At 33.3% G+C, this 9,491-nt stretch overlaps 1 long non-coding RNA gene across 1 annotated transcript; it reads left to right on the top strand.

Annotated features, from left to right (window-relative positions):
- Positions 1-205: 205 nt before the first annotated feature.
- LOC133198717 (uncharacterized) lies at positions 206-3,904 on the top strand. The gene is made up of 4 exons (XR_009722559.1): positions 206-335; positions 1,093-1,200; positions 1,652-1,994; positions 2,245-3,904. It is a non-coding gene; the product is annotated as an uncharacterized LOC133198717 (long non-coding RNA).
- Positions 3,905-9,491: the final 5,587 nt, after the last annotated feature.

The following is a 9,491-nucleotide window of genomic DNA, read 5'->3' on the forward strand; positions in this document are numbered from 1 at the left end:
ATGTGGTAATGTCGATTTATTCATTATGAACCTGAAAAGATATATATATATTTAAAATATTTTTAATTCTATCTTACAATATATGTAGATCTATTAGCACATAAACAATATACCACTGTTTTCATGAAGATAATGGATGCCAGATAAATAACATGACATTGAATGTTTTTTCTGCAGATATATCAGGAAAAAATAAATATTAACATAGAAAATAGAATGAAAAAATGCGATTATGGAAGGATTCACAGATGTACATGCTTCATTTTGTGAAAATCGTCAGGATTTATAGTAGAACGGGGAAGGGAAAAGGATGATGGAAAAAAACAAAATTACAGGTATTTCATGCATTTTATGTGATTTTTCCCAAAATATTTAGTGGGTTACTTTTGTGCATACCATACATTAGTGAATAGCATCTAATAAGAGAATTCCTTTAAATCCAAACAATAGAGAGGTTAAGCATTTGACCGTGTGCGTCTACGTGTATGTGTAAACCTAGAAGTGTTTTTACAAGTACACGTAACTAACATCGTGTTCTGTTTAACAATCTGTACTTGTAGCAGTACGTGTAAAATGTCATTTCAACAAGTCACTTTACAATCCATTCGTATCAAATAATTTTATGACTTTGATTAAAAAAGATACATAGATGTACGTAATAAACTCTCAACATCACAACAAACACAGTCTGAAAAACATATATTCTATACTTTCTGTTTAAGAAGCTGCACGTTCTTTCCTACGTGTACATATGAATGTACATGTTGTGTACAACTTGTAGAATTACGCGCTATGCAAAACTGATGACATAAATCGCAGTTAATTAGGGGATTTCCCTAGCTACACGTACACGTAGACGTACACGGTCATCTGCTTAACCTCTCTATTGTCTAAGAATGAACTGCTGGACTTTGATATTTTCAAATTTGATTTTTTGTATGGTTTGCACAGTTAACCATGATACCCAGTAAGTGCCATTTTTTGTGAGAATCAAATTTTTTCTGAACTGTCAATTTTTTTTTTTTACCATAAGAAAACTTGATCACAGGTTGTTTCTGTTTGATGTCTATGAATCCTTGTCACAATTTCCAGAACTATGATGAGATGTGGGAGCCGAAATAATGCCAATGAGGAGGAGATAATTAGAAACAAGAATTTCAATGGGATGCAGTTTTCCTTTAGAGCTGAAGAGGGTCAAATGTTTTTTTGTCGGAAGGTATGTCTTTGAAACGGAGTGTTTTAATAGCACTTATTTTTTCTTTCACAGCTGCAATTTTTTCCTTTTTAGTTGAAAAACATTTTAAAGCTGTCCAAATTTCATCCTCTGATTTCCATAAATTTTCTAAATGATGTTTGGAGATAATTTCTTTTTTCTGTTGTGTTTCTCTCTTCTTGGCGATTTCTTTTTCCCTTTCTTTGATGATGTTTAGATGTTTTATGTGCAATGATTTTTGTCTTTGTTTTACTGTCTGAAGATAAGATTTATTTAATTTTCTTGCTGTTGTAATAATTTCTAAGTTTGAGTCTTTGCTATTTAGCCACTGATGAGTTTTGTTATTTTTGTACATGATAATACTTTCGATGTTATTTGTTGATGCAATGTGCGCTTGTTTTACACAGTTATCTAATTTTGCCATTAGTCTTTCTACAGTTATATTATTTGCAGGACATGAAGCAGTTTCTGGGAGAGAAGCTGAAGATGCTGAGAAAAATTTTCCATTTTCCAAAAAGTCATTAAAGAGTTTAACACATTTGACACGGAGAGCCTTACAGAATATGGAAATAAAAGCTAAAGTTAGTGAATCAAGATCAGATTCTCGAAACAGTTCCAGCTCAATATCACTGAGAACATTTGATGGACCTTCCAGCAAAGAGACTGAATTTTGAAGGAGAAGTAGTGGATTCTCGGAACAGTTGTGTAAAAGTTCAACAAGTCTTCGGTAAATGCTGCCCATGTCACTTGCACACACGTTATTGTCTTCAGCAATTCTCATGTAAGGTTCAGTGATTTTTATGGAAAGAATACCAAGACATCTGACAATGGCAATAATGCATTTATTTTGCAAAGCACAAAGTATGAAATTCTGGATATGATTTAAAGTTGATTTTGTAGAAGAAAGATATTGCACTATGTGTTTCTTGAGATAAAATGTTCTTGCAGAATTGAAAAACACAGTATTGAATCTAGTGCCTCTGCAATTCATGATAGGAATTTTTGAAATGTTGAGGGTATCTTTAATATAGGTAGAAGTGAGCAGAGGATCTCCAGAGCCATCTTTATGGAAAAGTTTAGAAACTGAACGCAGAAGGAGAGACGTGTTTGATTCAGACCAGGCAGAGGAATTAATGTTTAATTTGTGATCTTTCTCTATGTTACATATTTCCTTAAGACAGACATCTGAGAATTGGAGAAGAGGGTGGACTGCACATTTAAAAGAATGAAACGTATCGTTATTTACACTTTTTCCAAGAAGTTTGTTAACTTTTTCTTCTGTGGCACTCCTGTCTGTCATGAAGTTTGAAATTTTTTGTAAAATTTGACCTTTATCAGAACTAACTGTATCGTTTAGAATTTCGTTGGTGCAGTCGACGTATGTGGAGCTTTTGGAGTCAGCAACTTCTCTTAAACCCAGTGTCAGTGTTTTTTGAGTGGTGGATACTTCAACACCATAAAAGTGTTTTCCTTTTTTTGTCGTCGCATCTCTGTGCAACGTTAAATTTGACTCCTGCTGTATTTCCTCTGCAACCTGAGCACGGCTCAAAATACCAAGTTCACTTGTCATATTTGAAATTGTACTTACTGAAGGAAGATCAGAAATTTGAACGTCTACTAAAGAAAGGACTTCTTGAATCAATGGATTTATGAGTTCCAGTGAAATGTTTCTGGCTCTGAAGAAGTAATACAATTTTCATAATTTTGCAGAGAAAGGCTTGCCTTGAGATTTATCCTTGGCATTCAATATGATTGGCTTTGAAGTGGAAGGACATTCATTGCATGTTTTGTTTTCGCTGTTTTACTTCATGAAATCCAGTTCTTGTTGTAAATCAATAATTGTTTGCTTTGTCAAATTGCATTGTGTTGATTTTTTGGTTTTAACATTTTTTGTGTTTATAAAGGAGATTTGATCCTGCAAAGTTTTCACATTTTTTTTTTCAAATTTATGATTGTTCTCATGTTTCTTTGTAACTTGGCATTAGCTCTATACATTTGTGCTTGTTTTTCTTGTAATTTATTTTTTAATTGAAGAATTTCATTCTGCAGACTGTTAATTTCATTGTTTGCTTTGGAAATATCTTTCTTGGGTTCAGATGTCTTAGGAAAAACAAATGAACAGGAGCAAAAAGAGTGATATTCCTCTTTCCTTCTAGAATTTTTCCGCAGTTTGTTCATTTCCTGGATGATGTGTTTTGCTTTGTTGTATAAACTAAATTTGTTTATTGTATTTGGGTCAGTTCTAGTTAATTCGCACATTTTTTCATGAAACAGGGAAACAATTCCACGACAGGAAAAGTAGATTTCTTTCATTTGTATCAAATTCATTTTTGTTTGACAGTTCAAAAATAATTGTAAACTGTAACTTAATTTTTACCTCACTTCCTAGTGTTTTGAAAGTAGTAAATATGGCATATTACAATATACAAAAACTTAAACTTGGTTGTAAAATGAATATATGAAAAATATTCAAGTGTATGTGTAAAATATTATTTTAGACTAAGAGAATTTAAGATAGTTACCTTTGAAATGAGGTGATGCACCAGAAAGTGCTCAGATGCAATTTCCACTATTCCATCAATTAACTTCTGCTTGCTAAAAAATTTAAAAAGAAGGATAAATTCTTCAAGGACATGATTATGTAATTAAGAGGCTGTCTATTCTATATAAAAAAAAAATAAAATTAAAAAAAAAAAAAAAAAAAACATACAATCTGGGGGAGGGGGGCTCAATTTGTAAACAGTCAAAAGAAAGAGGACTAAATTTATATTCTTCATGTGTGGAGCCAAGTACACACACACACACACACACACACACACACATCACCATAATACATGTATGTGAAATATATGATTTATGAAAACTGCACAAAATTATCATTGTATTTATTAATAAGCTCAAAGACAAATTTGTTGGACCCCTATTTCATTGGGGCTGGGGTGGCAAATTTTTATAGACACCTTTTTTCATGCACATGAGGACAGAATATTTTGATGATAAAAAAAGACATAAATTAAAAAACTTGACAAGCAAAAAATAAAAGAAAAAAATTATCTTCTCAAATATACAAAAATGTTGTGATTTATTGTAAAATTCACTTTAATAAGCAAAAAACATTTGCAGTTATTTTAGTTTTTCATATTGGAAAACAACTATAATATACTTCAATATTCAAATTCTTCAAAGTGCATACTTATAACAGGTGGTTGCGAGTGCTGAACTGGTGTTAGCTTAAAAGAATGGTGCATATATGCTATTGGTTGACAGACTTTTCTTGTTTAAAAGTTGTCTCTGAGAAAAATAATGCCAAAAAAAAAAATTGCAAGCATTTCTTACCTTGTTTTGAATTTCATGTAGAGAGCTATAGAAAGCACTCACTAGTGTATGATATATGTATGATAAGACTAAACATTTATATGGTAAGAATTTAATTATTAGTTTTTCCTCTTAGTTTTAAAATTTGTAGAGAAACACACCTATGTAATACGTGATTTTTTTTTTCATATTGAATATTATGTTTCTCATAGACAACCATTTTTTATTCAAATCAGAAAAAATTATTTAAAGTTGATTGATACTTATTTAATTTTAAAAATCAATATTTAATATGGAAAAAAAATTAGCCTCATATTTCACATTGATCCAGTAATGTGGATGTGCTGTTATAAATTTGATAATCATATTGGTCTCAGGTATGGTGTGTTAGCCTAGATGTTTACTTTTAGTGCATGTTTACAAAGACTATTTTTCTAGGGTACTGTAGTATTTTCATGGTTTTTCTTCACTATATCTATAAATTTTAGTAGAGAATAATGTGTATATATATGTTTCAAAAATATTTTTGATAGCTGTACATGTTTCATTGAAGGAAACGAAGAAACATTAATTTTTTTTAATGAATTTCTTAACATTTATTTTTTCGTTTTAAAATGCTAACAGATGCTTTAGATGAACATGAAGATGGGTCTGTGGAGTCATGATTATTTACAAACAAATCTGAGTGTTTTTCAAAACAGTTGTCATTTTCATCATAAGACAGATCACATGATGTCAATTCTGGTTCAATGGTGGCATCACTGTCAACAGTAGAGGGAGCAACTGTGGAGCCGGTACGACTAATAGTTTCACTTTCTGTCAATGTCGCAGTTCTGTTGCTGTCAATATCAGATGGATTTATTACTTCTGGACTTTTACAAGTGCCAGCATGGCTAGCATGCACTACACAAACTTCACATTTGCACTCAATTTCCTCTCTGTTTAGTTCTTGAAAAACATTAGAACTTGGAGGGATTATAACATAATTATTATATATGTATCTTTGTAAAATAGCATCCTTGGCATTGGTACAGATGTTAAATTGACTATTGTTAGCATTTTCATAAAAGGGTGGTATGTGTACACAGAAAGGAGTGTCAAAATGAGGAGATTTAAGCCATACATATCTCTCCATTATTTCTGAAATAATACATGTATTCAGTATTGTCTCAAAGTAAAACGGACTATATTCAAGAACCATAACCCTTTTTAACAATTGTAATTGACAAGAAAATACAATGTCCGTTTTTATTTGTGTGCATATTTGTGCTTCTTCTTTTACAATATATCATAAAACAATTAAATGCAATTTATTTTTATGTTGTTCTTTACACAAAGCACAAAGAAGAACGAACGAGTAGAAAAAATTATCAGGTTAAAACTTGAAAGGGGGGTGAAGTCCGATAATTTAAGTGAAATATTTGCTCATTAAGAATTTTTCAACTTGTCAGACAAATTGAAAATTTAGTTCTTCAAATGTGCTGCACATAAAAACTATAAGTCACCACAGAAGGTGGAGAATTATATTATAAACGCAACAAGTGGACATACCTTGCAAAGTCATGAAATTTTACACATGTTCTAAACAACTTCCGGTAGTGAGTTATCGTTCATAACGTCGAACCCTAGCGGTAGTTGAAAGGCCTATATTAAATAGGCGGAGACTGACAATAAACAGATGCAAAATAAATCTGTGCATTGCACATGTTAGGGAATGTATAATATTGAGAGAAAAAATCAGATCGGTCGGAAGACGAAGCGTTCACTTCATATCAAATACCAAAAGGAATGCAATCTATAAATCCTCCAGCACCCAAGAAAACAAAATATTTCGCTAAATTTAACATTGCACGAAAATACCGGTAGTGAAAATGGTTCAAATCAGCCCCCGGCGCTAATACGAATTCTGCAGGCTTCCGTATGGATTTTTAAGGCTGATACGGATATACTCTCTCTATCCGGAACGCCTCTGTGTTTTCTTACCGCTTTCGTCGTATTTTGGCAGAGGAACAGTCATGAGCGAAAAAACAAAGTTCTCAATAAAACTAACTTTTTGAGGCACCAGGAAGCAGGTTAAGAGAACTCGAATACTTGTGTGGTTTAAATATCACCAACCGTCACGGTAGCTCAGTCAGAAGCGCGCTCACTCTGTGATCCAAAGGCTCTGGATTCAAATCCCGGCCGCGACTGACCAAAGAAATTAAAAAAAAACACAAATGTTCCTTCGCCAAGTGTACGGCACTTTGAAGTGAAAGTTGCGGGTCTTTCGGATGAGACCTTAAAACCGATATATAGTGACTTCTCTATGTGAGTGAAAAATTCTCCACCGGATCGTAAAACATAAAACATACAATCCATCATGTGCGACAAAATTGTCTCAATAGCTGCAGGATTGGTGATTATAATTATTGCTTAACGCCGAGTCAGCAATAACTCAGCCATATTTCGGCTGTATAAGAAGTGCAGGAAGGAAGGGTGGGTAGTACAGTAAAACCTTCATTCATAAAATTACATTTTGAAATTTTCAATTTCATTCCATCTTTGAAGATGACCTCATTCAGGTAGGACGGGCGACCGTTCTGACAATGCATGAAAAACGTGGTCAAGGCAGTCACGTGACATGCTCTGGGCTAGGTTTACTACTCCATCAGATTTGATTCGATTAAATTATCACTGATAGCAACAATGGTTAATCAACATTCAAACAGAATACGCTTTCATTCTGCGGAAAAATATACGTATATGCATGCCATAATGATATGGTTTTTTTTTTTAAATAGAGATTTGATTTTAATTGAGTAGAAAAGTAATGAGAAGCCTTTTTGAAAAGGGGGTTGAAGGTAAATGAATGAAATAAAATATCAATATCTACAGTGTAATTTTAAATGCATGTATATTTTCTTGCACTTCTTAAGGTTGTCTTCCAAGTCTCCCGTAAGTGTTTAAATCAATCAAGGTCACGCATAGAACCTGTACATATGAAACACATTTCAGTCATTTTTATGCCCCGCCATGAATTTGGCCGGGACATATAGTGTTTGTCATGTCCGTCTTCCATCCTTCTGTCCTTCCGTCACAATTTGCGTTTAGCTCTGTTCAAAGCTCAGTTTCAAAGAAACTATCCAAGATATTTTTATCAAACTTCATATGCTGATAGATATTGATGAGAGCTATGCAACTGCACCAACATTTTTTGACCTTGACTTCACTTTTCTTAAATTAGTGTTTAGCTCAGTTTTAAAGATACCATTGAAGATAATATAATCAAACTTCATATGTGGATAGAAACTGATGTAAGCTATTGAACTGCATCAACATTTTTTGACCTTGACCTTTCTTTTGACCTTGACCTAACTTTTCTTAAATTAGTGTTTAGCTCAATTTTGAAAATACCATCCAAGATAGTGTAATCAAACTTCATATGTTGATACATACTGATGTAAGTTATTCAACTGCATCAACTTTTTTTGACCTTGACCTTTCCTTTGACCTTGACCTCACTTTTCTAAAATATGTTTTTAGCTCGGTTTTAAAGATACCATTCAACATAGTGTTATCAAACTTCATATGCTGACACATACTGATGAGAGCTATTCAACTGCATCAATATTTGATCTTTCCTTTGACCTTGACCTCACTTTTCTTAAATTAGTGTTTAGCTCAGATTTAAAGAAACTATTCATAATATTTTTATCAAACTTCATATGCCAATACATATTGATGAAAACTTTTTAAACTGCAGCAACAATTTTTTTACCTTGACCCTTCCTTTGACCATGACCTCACTTTTCTTAAATTAGTGTCAAACTTCATATGCTGATACATACTAATGTAAGCTATTCAACTGCATCAATATTTTTTGACCTTGACCTTTCCTTTGACCTGGACCTCACTTTTCCCAATTTGTGTTGTATTACTAATATACCCTCGGCGGGGCATTCATGTCCTATGGACATATTTCTAGTTGTTGAATGACCCCTTCTTCCAAAAAATTATAACCTAATTTTTATTTTTCATTTGAAAGAGTTCAATTAAGGGGACGACCACTGGGGGGTCTGAAAACAAATAATTTGCCTTAGAAAAATTTTGAAAATAAATAATCTGTCCTGGACTGACGAGAAAATGAATAATCTGTCCCTGGTTAGTGCTACCCCCTCCCGAAATCAAGTATTGGAGTTTTCTTTATTTTGGCTTGTCAGACTTTCTCAGTGAAAAAGGAAATTAATAATCTGTCCTCGGTCATCACGTAAATAAATAATCTGTCCTTCAGTAACATAAAAACCGTCACAGTAGCTCAGTCGGTAGAGCGCTTGCTCCGTGATCGGGAGGTCGTGGAGTTCGAATCACGACCGCGACTGACCTAAGTCGATAAAGAACGGTAGTAACTGTTCCTTCGCAGAGCGCTCGGCACTTTGAAGTTAAAGCTGCGGGTTCTTCGGTGAGACCTTTAAAACCGAAGCCCTCTGTCACGGTAGGCGTTGACACGATTAAGAACCTTCACTGCTCAATGGTCCTAAGTGCAGAGTAAAGGTATAAAATTGAAGCCCTTCACCGGTATATGGTGACGTCTTTATATGATTGAGAAATTCTCGAACAAGACGTAAAACAACATACAATCAATCAATCGATCAGTAACATGAAAAGTAATCTGACTCGGGGGAGTAAGCCAGCCCCCATCCCTATATAATCAAATAGTCGTCCCCTAACGAAAAAAATAGATAAAGCAATCAACATCAATTAAAAACGATGTTAAGGGTATTACTAGTGATTACTGGCTCACAGACTTCTTGTTTTTCTAAGTCGATTATTTGATTGCGTAATTCGAACGATAATCGAACATTTTGTTGATAATTAATTTTTTTTTATTTCAAACTGTTGGCAAAGACTTTGCAACAATTAACATCATTGTAAAATCAACTGGTACATGACGTATAAAATGCCTGTGTTAGACAGTTGTGCAGAG

This window comes from Saccostrea echinata, unplaced genomic scaffold (genome assembly GCF_033153115.1).
Source record: "Saccostrea echinata isolate AGI-Se365-2 ecotype Australia unplaced genomic scaffold, CSIRO_AGI_Sech_v1 ptg000033l, whole genome shotgun sequence".
Taxonomy (NCBI): Eukaryota; Metazoa; Mollusca; class Bivalvia; order Ostreida; family Ostreidae; genus Saccostrea; species Saccostrea echinata.